Here is a 16,359-nt window from a genome sequence, read left to right as displayed (position 1 = left end):
AAGGACTTTCTCTCTGGGGCCCACTCATATCTTTTCAATGTTTTCCAGTGCTCATTTCCCATCTCTCTTCCCTGACTTTCTTCCTCTCCCTCCCCCTCCCCCAGGCTGGAGTTTTTTCCGTGCTATAGCCAGCAGGTTCATCTTGCTTTTGTTCATTTCTTGCCTCTGTTGGGAATCCCTTCCATTTCGCTAAGAGCCTGGGCTTTTGGAATCTAAATGTAGGTGAGAGACCCTTTCTTTCTGTATTTGGAGGTCATATTCTCTCAGAGAATAACCTTGCTGCTTTAATGGGAAGACAGGCCAAGAGGTATGAGAGGGAAAGGCTTGGGTAGGGGGAACTGTGAAATATTTAAGAGCACAGGCATTCCCGCTGTGGCCCAGTAGGTTAAGAATCTGACTGCAGTGGCTTGAGTCACTGCTGAGGCATGGGATCTATCCCCAGCCCAGCACAGTGGGTTAAAGGATCTGGCATTGCCACAGCTGGAATGTAAGTCACAGCTGCAGCTTGGATTCAATCCCTGGCCCAGGTACTTCCATATGTCGCAGGTGAAGACATTAAGAAAAAAACAATCACATCATGTGATGATAATGGCAAGAGTAATGATGTAATTAACATCTATTCAACACTTCATGTGTGCCAGGTCCTCTGCAGAAGTGCTTTCTAAGGGGCATCTCCATGAATCGCCACAAGAGCTCCATGTGTATTTTTCCTTAAGCTTATTTTTCATAAGAGCAAATTGAAGTCTAGCAACAGGAAAGGGATTTGCTCAGGTCGCATATTATGCAAATGATGGGCATGGGCTTCAGATGTAAGCCTTCCCTTATCAAAGGCTGTGCACAGCACTGCACCTCCTGGCTTCTTGGCAACACCCCTGGAGCCTCAAGACACCAAGCCATGTAGCTGGGGAGTCAGCTTACTCTTCTGCACTCCTGGCCCCTCATCTAGCGGAAGTGGGGTGGCCCTTCCCCTTCCTCCCCTGCCCCGGCACGGGTGGGTTGTCTCTGCCTGCTCCCTGAGAAACTAGTTTTCGGCTCTGCTTTGGCTTCAGCAGGTTTTTAAAACTCCCTCCCTCCCTCTCTTTCTATTTTTCTCGGTTTGGCTTTACAAATAAAATATAAATTTAGCTAAGAGCTCGCACCACAAAAAGGGAAGAAGTGATGAGTCTAAGCAGCAAACAGAACCCAAGGGTTAACACCCTGTCACCGCATATGACAACCTTGAGGAGCGAGGGCTAGGGTCTGGGTGTCTCTGCTCTGGGGCGGGGTCGGGGGGTCCTCCAGGCTGCCCTTCCTGCTTCCTGCAGAGGAGAGACCTCCCGGGCTCCTCCCCAAACGGCGCAGTCCTTTTCAACAGGTAGAAGCCCTGTAGCTTCGGGAAGGCCTCCCAGCTCCAACCCATGTCTATTGGCAGAGGAGTGTCACTTTGGAGAAACAAGCTAACTCCAAAACACTGGGTGGCAGAGCTGCACCAGCACATCTTAGAGGAGCGTAGCTGAACTACTGAGCCCAGATCCACATTCCTAGGGGCAGCCGTGTTGATGGCGGTGCGGAGGGAGGGGAGGAAATTTGGAAACTGGCGCAGGTCACTTGGCCTGTACCAGGCCGCGAGAGGGCTCTGGGCAGCTGGGCAAAGGATGTGTGTCTCTCTGCAGGTGACGACTCCATCAGCACCTTGGGCCTGATCCTCTGCGTGGGGCTCTCGCTGCTGCTTGTGTCCATCCTGGGCTACAGCCTGGCCAAGTGGTACCAGCGTGGGTACTGCTGGGAGGGTGAGTGAGCACTGGACCCTGTGGCCCCAGCTCTGCCCAGCCCCGCTTCTCCTGTAGCATTTGGCCAGGCCAGCTGGGGCGGCAAACTCTTCAGAATGGCGTCATGCAAAAATATTTCCTGCGGTGGCCACGGTGGTTGAAGACTTGAGTGGGTGGCTGAGTACTTGAGGTGTTGGGGGTGGGGTGCTCAGGCCTTTTTTGGGGGCTCTTCCTACCCCAGCTAGCAGTCAGGTTCCTCTTCCTCATAGCTCAGAGAAATCCACCCCCCTGGGCCTATGTGGGCCTCAAGGCAAAGGGCGATGGGCTAGACCGGGCCAAGCTCCTGGTGTCCATCCTCTGGCTCCTGGTGCCTCCCTTCCCCTGCCTGGGGTCGTGGGGCCCTCCCCTAAGCTTGCTGCTGCTTCAGCCCCTCTGGGTGTCTTCTGGAATGCGCTGTGGCACTCCTGACTCTGGCCCACATCTGCACTTCCCACAGGACCTGGGAGAGCCGGGAGGGCGTGCTGGAGGGCCGAGAGGCAGAGAACATTTCCTGGATCTGCAATTAACTTCACCAGCTTCCACAGATGTTTGTTGAGCACCTACTCTGTGCCATTGCACGTTTGCCTAATATGATTTTTCAAAAAATTTCCAGGCAGGGATGAAATTCTTAGTCTCCATTTTTTTCTTTTTCTTTTTTTCTTTTTTGGCGGCCATGTGGATCAGATCCCGGGCCTGGGATCAGATCCAAGCCGCAGGTGCGACTCTTATCCTCCTCTTTTGGGCCAGGGATTGAACCTGTGTCCCAATGCTCCAGCGACACTGCCAATCCCGTTGCGCCACTGTGGGAACTCCTTCATCTCTATTTTTTAATAGATGAGGATATGAGGCTAAAGTCACAGGGTTGGGGAATTCCCGTCGTGGTGCAGTGGTTAACGAATCCAAGTAGGAACCATGAGGTTGTGGGTTTGGTCCCTGCCCTTGCTCATTGGGTTAAGGATCCGGCGTTGCCGTGAGCTGGGGTGTAGATTGCAGACGTGGCTCGGATCCCGCGTTGCTGTGGCTCTGGCGGAGGCCAGTGGCTACAGCTCCGATTCGACCCCTAGCCTGGGAACCTCCATATGCCGTGGGAGCGGCCCAAAGAAATAGCAAAAAGACAAAAATAATAATAATAATAATAATAAATAAATAAATAAAGTCACAGGGTTGGAAAGTGGCAGAGCCAGAAGTCAAGCCAAAGTCTGCTTCTTTGGGGCCCCAAGCTGGGATTGCCTCCTTTCCAGGGTAATCTGTGTCCATGATGGAGAGGTCCCTCATTGCTGGATCTACCCTCGAAAAGCTGGTGTTCTCTCTGGGAAGATGCCTCATAGCTGTGGGGCGGGAAACAGACACTGAAGGCACCTGGACCCTCCCACGGCATCCTGAGGCCCAGCACAGCCACCCCACACCTCCCAGACAGGGGTGAGGGAGTACCATGCGCTTCCAGAAGAGTGATGGGCCACTCTCCCTGGAGGTCCTAACCTTCTCTTTTCTGATTGTCTTCCAGGGCCTAACTTTGTCTTCAACTTGTACCAAATCCGGTGAGTATGTTCAGCGCAGATCTGGGTGGGATGGGGGTGAGAATTTAGATATGCTTGAGAAAGAATCAAAGACGGATTCGTTTCAAACCTTCTGCTTCCCTTCCCCGTCTCCTCTGCATGCCCCTAAGCAAATGAGAGAAAAGGAAGGAGCCAGAGTCCATTTAGAGTTCCATGAAGGAGAACTTGAACAGGGACAGGGCCATGTAAAGATCTTGGTGACAACGATCCTCTTAACATTCAACCCCCGGGGCAGGCACCTTCCATCCATCCCCACTCATTCATTTGTACATCCGCTCATCATTTATTTGGTAAGGATCTGTTCCGGCAGGTATTATGGTATTACCTTCTAAGGGTCCAAAGATTACTTGGCGGAGCCTCTGACTTCAAGCATTTCACTGTTGGTGGTGGACACACGCCTGATTTACAAATCATGCCTGGCCATAACATGGTGTCAAAAGAGAAGAGCAAATGAAAACTGTCGGGGATCCAGGGAGTAGGGGTTGAAAGTCCACTGGTGCTACAAGGCATCTCATCTGCTCTCTGCCACACGGGCCTGTTCCTCGTCTGGCCCAAGAGATGGGGTAACTCCGATTTGGGAAGGGATGTCAGTGAGTCAGAGAGTCACTGCCAGGAAGTTCTTCCCATGCTCCGGTCCCAGGAAGAGGCCGCATTCTCAGCCCCAATAACTTGATTGGGTCATCTTTCTCAGGAACCTGAAGGATCTGGAGGTGGGGCCACCCTACACCATCAGTGGCCACATCAGCAGTCCAGGTGGCAGCTACATGAAGTTCTCCGACAGGCTAGTCTGATGGCAGGGGGAGTGTCAGCTTTCTGGAGCCCCAGTGAGGTGAGTGGAAGGTTAGTGAGCTCGTGTGTGACTTCAATGTCCTAGTGTGGTCCTCAGATGGTCCTGGCACCAAGCCTAGCACCAAGGACTGCATGGAACCCAGAGCTAATTCAGTTTCTCCCCCACCTTCTGGGGAGTGGGTGCTGTTGAGCTCTAGGAGGTGATCTCAGGGACGAAGGTCCAGGGTCATGCTGTCCCCACCTCCTGCTAGCCCTGGGTTGCTCCTTTTCCATTCATCCACCTGATCCATGCCCTGTTATTCTTTCCTGAGAAAGCGCTATTTTTAATCAGATGGAAACTTCTAGAATAGAGTTTTTATCTCAACCCTTTGCTCTGAGATGGAGGTTCCAGATGGCCACCCTCTCCAAGAAGCATCACTTTAGAGCTTCTGAACTTTCGAAGCATAGGAGCCACCCTGCTTCCAGGCCGGCTGGGCCACACCTTTCCTCCTCTGTCCTCAAGCCCATCTCTTCACATCACAGCTGCTTCTCCCTCAAAACACTTCCTCCCTCCTGCAGTCGCACATGGACCCCGGGTTCTCACCCTCATCTCCTCCCCTGGGGACCCCACACTCAGCACCTCCCCAGCCTCCTCCCTCTGCTCTCTGTCACGTTCTCCTTTCTTTTTCTGCAGGAGGAAGCTCCCGGCTCAGCACCTGCCCCTCGCGGGCTCCCCCGCTTTCACCTCCTGGGTTTTCAAGGCCTGGCCTGGACCCCTCCTGTGGACACTGAGGAGTCTTCTCTGGGGACAGCACCAGCCTGTGGCATCAGAGCCCTCAGGAGAGGCAGGCCTCTGGGGACCAAGTCTGGTGGAGTCACAGTGGCTTTCTTACGGAAAAAATGAGTCGGCCATTCCCCAGGGAGGAGGGGCTGATTCCCAGGAGGCCCCTGAGCCTGTGGGAGGAGTTCCAGGGACCCTGGAAAGCAGAGCCCTCCCAACTCTGCTCCATGTGGGCAGGGCCTGGAGACTCCAAAGGGGGGCTCTACATGGGGGTGTCCCCTCTCACTTCCCCTGCAGGGCTGACACCGGGGCCAGAAAACCTGTCATATCCTCAGCAGACAAAGTCGTGTGGGAGGGAGGTGTTTCCAGATGCTTTTTAACCTTCCTACCAGAAGCTAGCCTCCCCTAAGAGCCGAGGGCTGAGCTTAGGCCTTTACTCTGCCCTGCCCCCCACTGCACTTGTGGCACTTTCATCAGTCCGGCCCCTCCCCGCTCCGTGCCCTCACACACACTTGTCCCCCACCTGGGTCTGTTCTCCCTGCTGCTGACCAGCCTCTATGCCTCCCAAGTAACTCAGGGCAAGGCTGAGAACGGTCTAGAGTCACCTTCTTGTTTCCAGGTTTTGCGATGGGTGGGCATTTGTGGAGACCTCCGTCTCCAGAGTTCTGCGTTTCCTGGGCAAGGCCTGCCTTGTGATGTGGAAAGTGGACTAGAAGTGGTGAGAGTGGGGAAGAGGAACCTAGATTAGGCTAAAAAAAAGAAAAAAAAAAAAAAAAACCCAAAAAAAACAACAGCCAGTTAATGTCCATGGGAAATCAAGAACCAAGTATAGCTTGGTGGACAGCAGAAGAGTTTGCCCATGAGTCATCACTTCTTCCTCTGGTCTGTGCCCTGCTGGACCCGAGGTGGGGCCCCAAACTGGATGTCAGCTTGGTGGGTGCTTACTGCAGAGCTGTTCAGTGCAGAGAGACTGAGGTCTTAGTCTCCGAACTCTTCGTCTCCGACCGATGGAGCAGGGCCTGAGAGGAGCCCTGCCCCTGCTGCAAACTGCACTAAGAACCACCAGCCACGGGTCTTCCTGCTGAGGTCCCAGTAACAAGGCCGACAAGCTGCAGAGGCCCGGGGCAGTGATAGGCCAAGGGCAGAGATGTCCTATCCTTTGTCATCTTAGCCTCTCTTTCTCGCTTTGGGTTCTAGCCGGTTGCCAAGGAAGGAGCGAAGGAAAGGCCTTAACCAGTTCCTATCCCCTTACTTTCCCCCAGGGTCTGGGGGCCTTGCTCCCAACAGAACCAGACTCAAATTTAATAAACTGGGGCTTCACCTGGAAGGCCCCAGCCTTCCATTCCTGAGTAGGTCGTCGGGTGGTGGTGGTGGAGGAAGAGCTCCCAGTGGCTCTAGATCCCTCCCTTCCTTGAAGACCTGTTAGGAGAGGAGAGGGGAGGGGACATGGGCTGACTTTGGTGTCCTTCCTTGGATTTCAAAGTTCAGAGGGCTGAGCGCCATTTCTTAACCCAGGGGGGTCCAGCCTCCATAAACTCTACCTTGAGCCCTGCTCAGCATGGATCCTGGGTCCACACCCCAGGCCGGGCTGCCCTAGGCCCTGAAAGTGCTCAGAACTCAGCGCCCTTGGGGAAAGCTGAAAGGATGGGGTCCTGGGTCGAGGTGGTCTTAGCCCCTGGTTTGGTGGCTTCAGGTGAGGAGACAGGGACAGCTGCCAAGGGGCTGGGAGAATGGAGGGTATTTCCTACCCTTGGGAGCGGAACTGAGACTGGGCCACTTCCTCTTTTAGGGTCCTCTGACGTGTCCCTGTCCCCCCCTCGTTCCTCTTCCTCCCCCTTGCTTTCCTGACTTCCGTTGTCTGACTGGCCAGCACAGCTTTCTTCATTCGCCCTGGGCCCCAGGCCCTACCCTAGGACTCCAAGGCTGTTGTTGGGGGGCAGATTCCAGCTCCGTCAGAAATGGTGAGGGAACATAGGCCTAGAAGTCTGGCTACAGGTCTAGTTGGTCTGGGACTGGCTGGGCTCCCAAACCATGGTGAGCTGGGGGACCTCCTGGAACCTCCCCCTCCTCTTAACTGTTCTTCACTTCACTGGCCCCAGGAGCCAGGAGGCGGTCATGAAAGCCAGCAGTTCCCTGAGCCGGCCGTTCCCAGCCCCACTGCCACCCTGGTGCTCTTTGGCATCTCTGCCAGGGCTGTTCTGCCTGGGATGGCTTCACCCCCCACCCCAACCCCTCCGAGCCACATCTACTCTCCAGGGCTGGCTCAAGTCTCATCTGCCCTGTGGCTTCCCTCAGGACTTAGACTTGCTGCCACCCAACCAGGATGAGCCCTTGGGGACAGGGGGTTACATCCCATGGGTGGGTTGGTTTGTTGGTCAGTCTATCTATCTATTTATTATCTATTATCTATCTATCTGTCTGTCTATATATTATCTATCTATCTATCTATCTATCTATCTATCTATCTATCTATTATCTATCTATCTATCTTTTTTAGGGCTGCACCCAAGGCATACAGAAGTTCCCAGGCTAGGGGTTGAATTGGAGCTGCAGCTGCTGGCCTGCACCACAGCCACAGCAACACAAGATCCTAGCTGCATCTGCGACCTACACCACAGCTCACGGCAGCGCTGGGTCCTTAACCCACTGACCGAGGCCAGGGATCCAACCCGTGTCTTCATGGATACCAGTTGGGTTCATTACCGCTGAGCCATAGTGGGCATACTGCAAAGGTTTTTAGTAACCATTCAAAGTGAAGTCCATAGGAGGTGCTTCATAATATCCTGCTGAGTGGAGGAGAAACACCCAGTGTGGCCGTGGAGGCTGCCTTGTCCTAGAGGAAGATGCCCAGGTGACATGAGGAAGGGCAGGAACTGCTGATGCCGTATGCAGTCTACAGAGTACAAGGCATTTCCATGCCCATTACTGCATCCTTGAGCCTCATAGCAGCCCTGTGACATGAGATGATTATTGGTCTCATTTGACATGTGGAGAGACAGAGGCTCGTAGAGGTGGCCACCCAGAGAGGTTGCACAGCCAGCCACTGACTGCACTTGAGCCTGAGTAGCGTCTGAGGCCTCACAGATGCAGCCTGAACTCAGGACTTGAGGGGAGGAGGGTTGAAAACTGTAGAACAGGGCCTGGCCTTCACTGGTCCTGCCATGCGGTACGTCTACGCTGTCACTTCAGCACCCTGGGCTTCTATCTCAGCATCTGGCAATCAAGGCATTGGACTGCTTCTCCGAGACTCCTCTCTTACTTGAAAGAGTCTTACCTTTTGGGGTTTTTTTAGTTTTTTGCTTTTTGTTTTTTTTTAATCCCTTTACTCTTAGTATTTAGCATAAGACCCTGTGCTTAGGAGGCATTTGGTAAACAAAAGAAGCAAGTACAAAGTGTAGTTATAACTCTAACTCAGCAAGTGGCAGCTGAAAGTTCCTTTAGGCCCTAATGGTTTAGGATCCTATTACTCAGTCTTTCTCTGATGTTGGCAGAATCTGACCAGCATCCAAGACTGGACCATTCCTGATTGAACCTTTCTTGAGCAGGAAGACGGATGCTAACATTTGCTAAACACAGATCAGTGCAAATGCTGTCACTGGTGAGGAAACAGAGGCTCAGAGTCTGGCGAAATGATTTGCTTAAGGCCAGGCAAGATCATATTTTCTTTATAAGCCTCCATCACTTTTAGCCTCTGCCCAAGCTAGCAGCTCCCGAGCTCCGGGGCCCCCAAGGAAGCAGGCCCCTCCCCCTGGTCTCTAATCTCTTTTCCAGGTCCCCTGGTCCACCCGGGGCAGCGGGGAGGGGGTGGGTTGCGGGGTGGGGGAGAGACTGTCGGAAGCCTGGGCTCTCCATGCCCTGCCCTCAGCTCAGAGTTTCCCACTAACCCATTCTTCTTTCCTCCTTGTATTTTTTTCTATCCCCTTTAACTTCCAGGTTATCAAATTCTGCCCTTTCTTTATGTCAGCTCAATTTTCACTTCTCCAGAGAGACTTCTGGAGATCTATGGATCTTCTTGTCTTCTGATTTTTTTTTTATTACAAATACTCTGGCTCCCATAATTTAATTCTTGATCATTCTCTTGTACTTATTCATTCACATAGCTTCTATAATAGGCCAGGAACTGTTCTAGGCACCCAGAGGTAATCCAGTGCCTCTTGAGATTAACCTCACTCTCTCCTATTTGATGGGTACTTCTTTCAGGCAAAATTCAGATCTTAGACCTTTTCTGAGTTCTTTACGGTGGCTTGCAGGCTCTGGCCATAGCCAGGAACTTCTCAGGAAAGTATGTTGAAGGATTCTTCAGGGAATCTTGGGTGTTGCCTCCTCCAGAGTCCAGGTCTGTGCGTTCTGAAGATCCAAAGATTTTGATTTTTCCTTCCCATCCTCAGTCATGTTCCACCCTTTGATCATCAGCCGATACAGATCTGCAGAAAGCGCACACACAGAGACTTTTCTCTAGGCCAACCTAAGGGATGGCCAAACCCAGGAAGAGGCTTGGCTGGTGAGGAGGGGGCTCTGCACTCCTGCAGCTTCCCTTAAGGGGTAATGACTTTGCTTCGTGCTGTGGCCATGGAGGGGCCAGCATCTACGGTGCCCCTCCCTCTCAGGGTTCTTAGAACCTCATAGTGGGGGCAGATGGGACTCTCATTGCTATATTTTTTTAAACTGCTTAGTGATCAAAAACATCTAGAAGCGTGATATTTAAGAAGATCTGGTACAAAACAGGAAGCTGGTGGCCTGGTGAATTCTCACACTTGAGGACCAGAAGTGAGAATGTTCTGTCTGCCCAGAGCAGCAGCAGGCCAACAAAACAACAGGTGGAGCAGCGCCAGAGACCTTGGTGGACTCCGCCTCTTGGATTTTTCCTGCAGAGTCATGGGGCTTGTCTCCCTCTCCCCAAAGCCTAGGAGGAGTTCTCTCATACTTGAGCAGGGAGCCACGGGGCGGGAGAGGGGTAGAAAATGGAAGAAGCCTCATCTTCTCTTCTGGTCCCAGTAGCTGGTGGGCCCCAGGTGCCTTGCTTGTATTGGGCTGCCATTGGACTTGAGGACTCTGAGGTCCCTTCCTCCTGCAAGGCTATTTCAGAGTGTGGGTGACTTCAGTTCCACAGTGCTGGGGGAGGGGAGGAGGTAGGCAGAGACGCCTCTGAGCATGGTGTGTGTGTTGCAGAGGTGAGCCAAGGAAGAGAGGGATCGTGTCTTGTTGCTGGCTGTATTCCCAGAGGGCCTGCCCATGACAGGTGCTCAATGAATGCTTGCAGAAGGGGTGAATGGCTGCATATTCAAAGTTTCCATGGCCCTTTGCCTTGCTTCCTGACCACATCCCCTCGATCTAGGCTTCCTGTTTAGTCTGCAGCCCCTAGTCCCTCCAACACCTAAGAGCCATAGGGTGAAAACAGCAGAGAAGGGAATAATCACGGTATAATGTGCCTAAACCAAGAAGATGACAAGCCTGAGAATACAATAAAATTCACATGCAGCCTGCTTTCTTTTTGGCTCAGTCTAATGTCTCCCAAATATCTGTTCAGCCTCAGGCTACTGTTATCACCAGGGCCATGTCATGTTTGAATAGTATACTTCCTCAACCTCGATCATATGCTTTTCCCTGTGAGGAAATTCATTTCGTTCATGTCTCCGTTTATCCATCAAAAATGTACTGAGGGGAGTTCCCGTCGTGGCGCAGTGGTTAACGAATCCGATGAGGAACCATGAGGTTGCGGGTTCGATCCCTGCACTTGCTCAGTGGGTTAACGATCCGGTGTTGCCGTGAGCTGTGGTGTAGGTTGCAGACACGGCTCAGATCCAGCGTTGCTGTGGCCCTGATGTAGGCCAGTGGCTTCAGCTCCGATTAGACCCCTAGCCTGGGAACTTCCATATGCCGCGGGAGCAGCCCAAGAAATGGCAAAAAGACAAAAAAAAAAAAAAAAAAAAATGTACTGAGCACCTACGCCGTACCTTTGCCATTGGTTGGGTGTGAACACTACAGAGAGAAATCGGGAGGAGTTTCTGCTCTCTGAGAGCTCATAGCAAATGAGTACTGAATATAATCCATTCAGTGACAGCGCATTCATGAGAAGAGTCTGACTGAAGATTACTCTCTCCATTTGGCAGATGGGAAAACTGAGTCCCAGGGTTGACATGATATGATTGAGCTGGGTGAGGGTAGACGGCAGGTCTCCTGAGTTCTGTTCTCCTCTTGAGCATTCTTTCCACTGCCTAGGTCTGTTGGCTCTTCCCGTTTGCCCTTGGGGGCATCTCCAGACCAACCACCTTGCCTTGGAAGCCTGTCCATGGACCGGTCCATTCAGCCTGAGTGGGCTGATAGACACTGCCTCCCCCGAGTGTCTCGCTTCCTTCACTCTGTTGCATCATGCCACACAGTGCTTGTTCTGCGACATGTATGGTTTCTTTGCCCCGGGTTTGAATTGTGGGCCCAGATCTTACAATATCTCAAGTTTGGGGAGAGTCTCTCAATCTCAGTGTGCATAATTTAATAAATCTTACTCCTTTCAATTCAGTCCAGCAAATGTGCATTGAACACTCTAGCTGGACCAAATGTCCCCGCTACGACCCCTGTGCGATCTCCCTCACAGCACGTTCAGCTGATGCCTCTTTGACCCCTTATGTCCTCTTGGATCCACCTCGGATTCCAGCCAGTTCTGACTGGGCTCCAACCTATGTTGTGCCGGACAGCTCTCTTCTCCAGTGCCCACCACACGTCACTTGCTTTCCTGGCTCCTTCTGTCCTGGGAGTGGGGGTGGGGGGTCCCACACAGTGCGAGGGTTCAGAGGGGTCAACATCTCTGGAGGAGCTTCAACCAGTGGAGTTAAAGAGCTGACGGATCAGGACTTCTCCTGTCAATGCTCAGGGGACAGTTGGAAGAGGCCTCTATATACTCTGAGGAACATCCCAGTGGGACCAGCACGACCAGCGTGGCCACGTGTTTTCATTTTGGCTTTTCCTTCTCCTCGTATCTCAGTCTTGTTCCCTGTGATCACCTTCCAAATAAACCACCTGCCCACAAGTCCTTGAATCAGGCTTTGCTTCTGGATGGGACAATCAAGGCTATGGCAGCACTTATCACCTTACATTGTTAAGTGTAGATTGATTTATTTACTTGCTCATTCATTTCTTCAGCAAATACAGAGTGTCTGTCTACTCTGTGCTCTAGGTTGTGGGGATGTAGGGGTGAACAAGAGAGGTAAAGTCTCCGCCTTCCCAGATCTTTTACTGGGAGAGACAGACTATGAGCGAATAAATATATAAATAGATCATACTCTTTCAGATAACAATAAGTGCTCTGAAAGAAAAAAGCTGGGGATGGAGGGACGGACTAGAGATGGGAGGATGCTTACAGGGTGCTCAGCGAAGACTTCTCCCAGGAGGCTCCAGTTGAGGAGACACTTGAATAAAATGAGGGGGGAATGCAGAAGACCTAGAAGGGAATGAAGACCACTACCCTGAGATGGAAATTAGCTTGAAGCCGAGGAGAGGGGGAGAGTGGGCAGATACCAGCTCATGTGGATTTCATCTATCATTTGGACCAAGAGCAAAGGGGAGGGCTTCCAGCAGGGCAATAACATCACCTGAGTCGTAATTTCATAAATATCATGTGGGCTACTGTACTACTAGACTAGGTACTCTGTGTGAATCACGCTGGATTAGGTTAAGGGAGCAGGAGTAGAAACAGGAACAGTAAGGGGATAAACGGTGGTCCAAGTGAGGCTTTGATTGGGACGATCATGTGGGAGTGGTGCCAAGTGTTGGATTCACTATCTCTTTGGAAGGTAGAGTTGATAGGACCTACCTGTGGGTTGTGAAGGGCTGACTATTGGTTTTTACTGTGCACAACTGGGTAAAGGGTGATGCCATTTACTCAGGAGGGGAAGATTGGGGAAGGAATGAGTGTGGGAGGGAGTCGAGTTCTGTTGCTGACATTATAATTTTGAGATGCATGCTAGACATCCAAATGGAGCTATAGGGGGAAGTCCTGCTGCGGCATTTGGAAGTCATCAGCATCCAGAAGGCATTTCAAGGTATGGACTGGGTGACACCATCTAGTGGCAGTGGGGAGAGAAGGGTGGAGTTTGATAGAACAAGCAGCAAATCAAGTTATTCTCCAAAGGAGTGACTCAAACTTTAATGTATATGGGAACCACCTGCAACTTGATCACTTTTAGCTTGTTTAGTAAGCAGGCCCTGGGAACTAGTCTTAGAAATTCTGAGCTTCAGGGAGAAGCTTAGGAAGACAAGTACCCCCAGGTGGTTTGAATGCAGGTAATATGTTGAGAAACTGCCCTGGGGGATGAGTAGAGGGGAAGGTCGGAAGGGGAGGGTAGAGAATACTGCCAGGGTTGGCGTGGCTAGGTAGCAGGATCCTGAAGAATGTTTCTGTTCTCTTCAGGGCCATGATGAGGCCTCAATCTCCACCAGCCCCTCCTTCCCTGTGCAGGTAGAGGTATATAGGTGTGGTGTCATGTACCAGTCTTCACCAGCACTCTCCGTGCCTACTCCAGTGCTAACCAGCTTTACGGATCAACTGCACGCTGGTGATGGGCTGCAATTGTCCTAGGAACAACATGGCACCAGGGAGGCTCCTGGTTGAAGTCTGTGAGTCATGTACCAAGCACAGGCATGACTGAGAGCAAAGGAACGGCAGCCTGCTTTTCTTCGAGATAGGTCATCAGGTGAGCGTTCTAACTGTATGTTGGCTGCTGGGAGCTGGGGGGTCTTCTCTACCCCTGTGTCCTCAACTCCACACCTTGGGCTATGGGTCACAGCACAAAGCCTCTTACATCTTCATCCTTAGCTCTAAGCTGTCACTCTGTGCCAGGCCTGCCTTGCCAACTGCTGGAGAACTTTTCCTTGGCTGACTTGTCATATTGATGCCAGAACTCACCAGCTCTCTTCCCCCATGCCCATGTCTCCCCTCCAAGGCTATATTTCACTTTTCCCATCATCCACTTTCAAGTTTGATTAGCACCTCTGATTCCTGTTCTCTTACTCCAGCTTGCAATCAAGTCTTGCCATTTCTCCTTTCAAAATATTTTGAATCGGTAGCTTCTTCTCCCTTCCCACTGTCCCTGCTCAATATTGTCATTTTGATTGGATTATCATTTATGCCTGTGTTATGACCTGAATATTTGTGTCTGTCCCCCCACCCCTGACCCCATATGTTACCCCTAATGTGCTGGTATTAGGAGGTGGGACCTTTGGGATGTGATTAGGGTTAGATGAGGTTGTGAGAGTGGAGCCCTTATAAGTGGAAAAAGTGTCCTTATAAGAAGAGGAAGAGAAACCGGAGCTCGTTTACCAACCCTCCCCCGGTCCCATCCCACCATGTAAGGAGCCCGAGAAGGGGCCGACGTGAGGTCTTTCGCCTCATCAGCAAGTCAGGAAGAGAGCCTTCACCAAGAACCGAATCTGCCAGCACTGCCTTGGACGTCCCAGCCTCCAGAACAGTGAGAAATCATTGGGTGTTTTTGAAACCAACCAGCCTACGACATTTTGTTACAGCAGCCTGAGCTGACTAATACTACCTCCTGTTCGATTTCTCAGCCTCTTGCCTCCATCCCTTGTGTGGAATGTCTGTTTCTTTCATGGCACTTACCACTGATTATAAAAGTAGATTTGTTAGTCTGTTAATTAACTCAGTGATGATCTTCAGGATCAGACGGCACCCTCCTCGAAGCTGTGCACCTTTTGTTCACCATTCTGGGCCCAGGACTGAGTGCCATGTTGGGCACATAGTACATGCTCAATAATATGTTTCTTGGAGAAATGAAATGCTGACAATGAATGTTTCTAACCACTTCTCCCTGCATTCTGCCTGGTCCCTTCTGACTCATGCCTTGTGCATTGACCAGAGTTAACAAACGAAAACAAACTTCACCTCGCCCAACCCTTCTTTGTCAGTGTTTACCGTTTTCCAATGTTTATGGGAGCTGAGGTGAAGATCAAGCTGATAGTGAGGAAAGGTGTGGTGGGTCACTAATAAAAATGATAATGTGATTAATAAAAACTTTGTGGAGTTGCCTTAAAAGAAAACCCCAAAGCCACAAGCACTACAGGAAATGGATGAGTCACGCCTTCCAGTACCTAGTGTCCTCTAGATTGGGGTTTGATGAAATCAACCCTAACTGCTTGAACTACCTCACAGGGTTACCAGTGTGCCCAGGTGGGCAGGGCAACAGCCATGTGCATCTCTGCCATGTGCATTTGGGGCTCAGAGACCCTCCCTCTGCACTGTCCTGTGGGCTCCATTCAGTGCAATGGGTGGGACTGTTTCAGGGGGTCGTGTGTGTTCTGTGACCATGTGCCTTTGGGAGTGGGGTGGGGTGGGTGGGATAGAGATCTCTGGGGGAAGACCAGGCAGACTCTTTGACTATAGCTATTTACAAACTTGGGAAAACACAGTTCAATAGAATTTCCTCTTCAGTCGATGTTGGCCCATTTCCCCTCCCTCCTTACTAAGAGGAAGTTCCGTTAGCTCACAGAAAGGCAGAATCACACATTCCTCAGCCTGGAAAAGCCCTTGAAGGAGGTTCCTCAGTCTAAGACGAGCGGGGCCTTCTCTGGGGGACTTTAAGCGGAATTCCCAAGAAGCCTGGCAGTGTCCTGCCACTGTTTGGAGGAACCCTTTGTCTCCCCCAAGGCCCTGGCTGTGCTGGGCAGTTGGAAAGCAGCCTGAAAGTAGAGGAGACCCAGACCAAACGCACACTCATCCCACAGAAGGGAGGCCCGCGGCCAGAGCTAGGTCCCTGGACTCCAATTTCTCCTTTCGGCTACTCCCTGCTTGCTCTCTTCCACCCAAACTGGCCCCGGTTCCTGGAGGAGGAGTCCTCTTACTGTCTGAATCTTCAGGTCCACGTCTCAGCCAGCCTTCCTCCAACCCGCCTCCAGGCTTTTGCCTTGTGGCGGGAGCCGCTCCAACACTCATTTCCAGGAGAAAGCGACCAACGTCACCCCCCTTACCAATCTGACAAGGGGGCCTTCGGGGCAAAAGTCTGAGCAGGTCCCAAAAAAAAAAAAAATGGCATGAGATTAGTCAAGTTCTCTGAAGATGATAGAATCAGCGCTTCCCCAGAAGGGGTTATTTTCTCCGCGTCAAAGGGGAGAGGCAGCGTTGGAGACCACAGGGCGAGGGGATGGGGGAAGGAGACGCTGCGTTCCCGGCCACCACCTGGAGGATCCAGGCTGCAGCAAAGCACAAGGTCTCCCCCAGACTCAGACCACAAGCCCTGGGTCTGTTCCACCCACTGGGCTGAGCTTGGGGAGAGCACCAAACCCACGTGTGGCTTTTCGTGGAAGGAGCAGGCTGCTTTCAGAACTGCATGTCAATGGCTTCCGCGCTTATGAGAAGCACCCCTAGGACATGCTTCCAGGTTGAGGGGAGCAGCTGGCCGGGCTTCTGGGACACCTGGTTTGCTGTCTTCCTGGAAGGAAGGGACGGTCGAGGTCTCCTTGC

At 51.9% G+C, this 16,359-nt stretch overlaps 1 long non-coding RNA gene across 5 annotated transcripts in view; it reads left to right on the top strand.

The window, feature by feature from the left end:
• LOC100622439 overlaps positions 1 to 15,953 on the top strand; it is a 123,810-nt gene extending 107,857 nt beyond the window's left edge. The window contains exons 2-6 of one of the 5 annotated variants that reach the window (XR_002335662.1): positions 1,653 to 1,769; positions 3,292 to 3,325; positions 4,035 to 4,172; positions 4,806 to 12,928; positions 13,297 to 15,953. This is a non-coding gene — a long non-coding RNA (uncharacterized LOC100622439). Of the gene's footprint in view, positions 1 to 1,033; positions 1,355 to 1,652; positions 1,770 to 2,244; positions 2,685 to 3,291; positions 3,326 to 4,034; positions 4,173 to 4,805 lie in introns of those variants that run through there. The other 4 variants (XR_002335661.1, XR_002335660.1, XR_002335659.1 and 1 more) reach the window with 4 other exon arrangements.

The sequence above is a fragment of the Sus scrofa genome, chromosome 9, assembly GCF_000003025.6.
Source record: "Sus scrofa isolate TJ Tabasco breed Duroc chromosome 9, Sscrofa11.1, whole genome shotgun sequence".
In the NCBI taxonomy this organism is placed as follows: domain Eukaryota; kingdom Metazoa; phylum Chordata; class Mammalia; order Artiodactyla; family Suidae; genus Sus; species Sus scrofa.
This window is presented reverse-complemented; position numbering and strand designations above follow the sequence as displayed.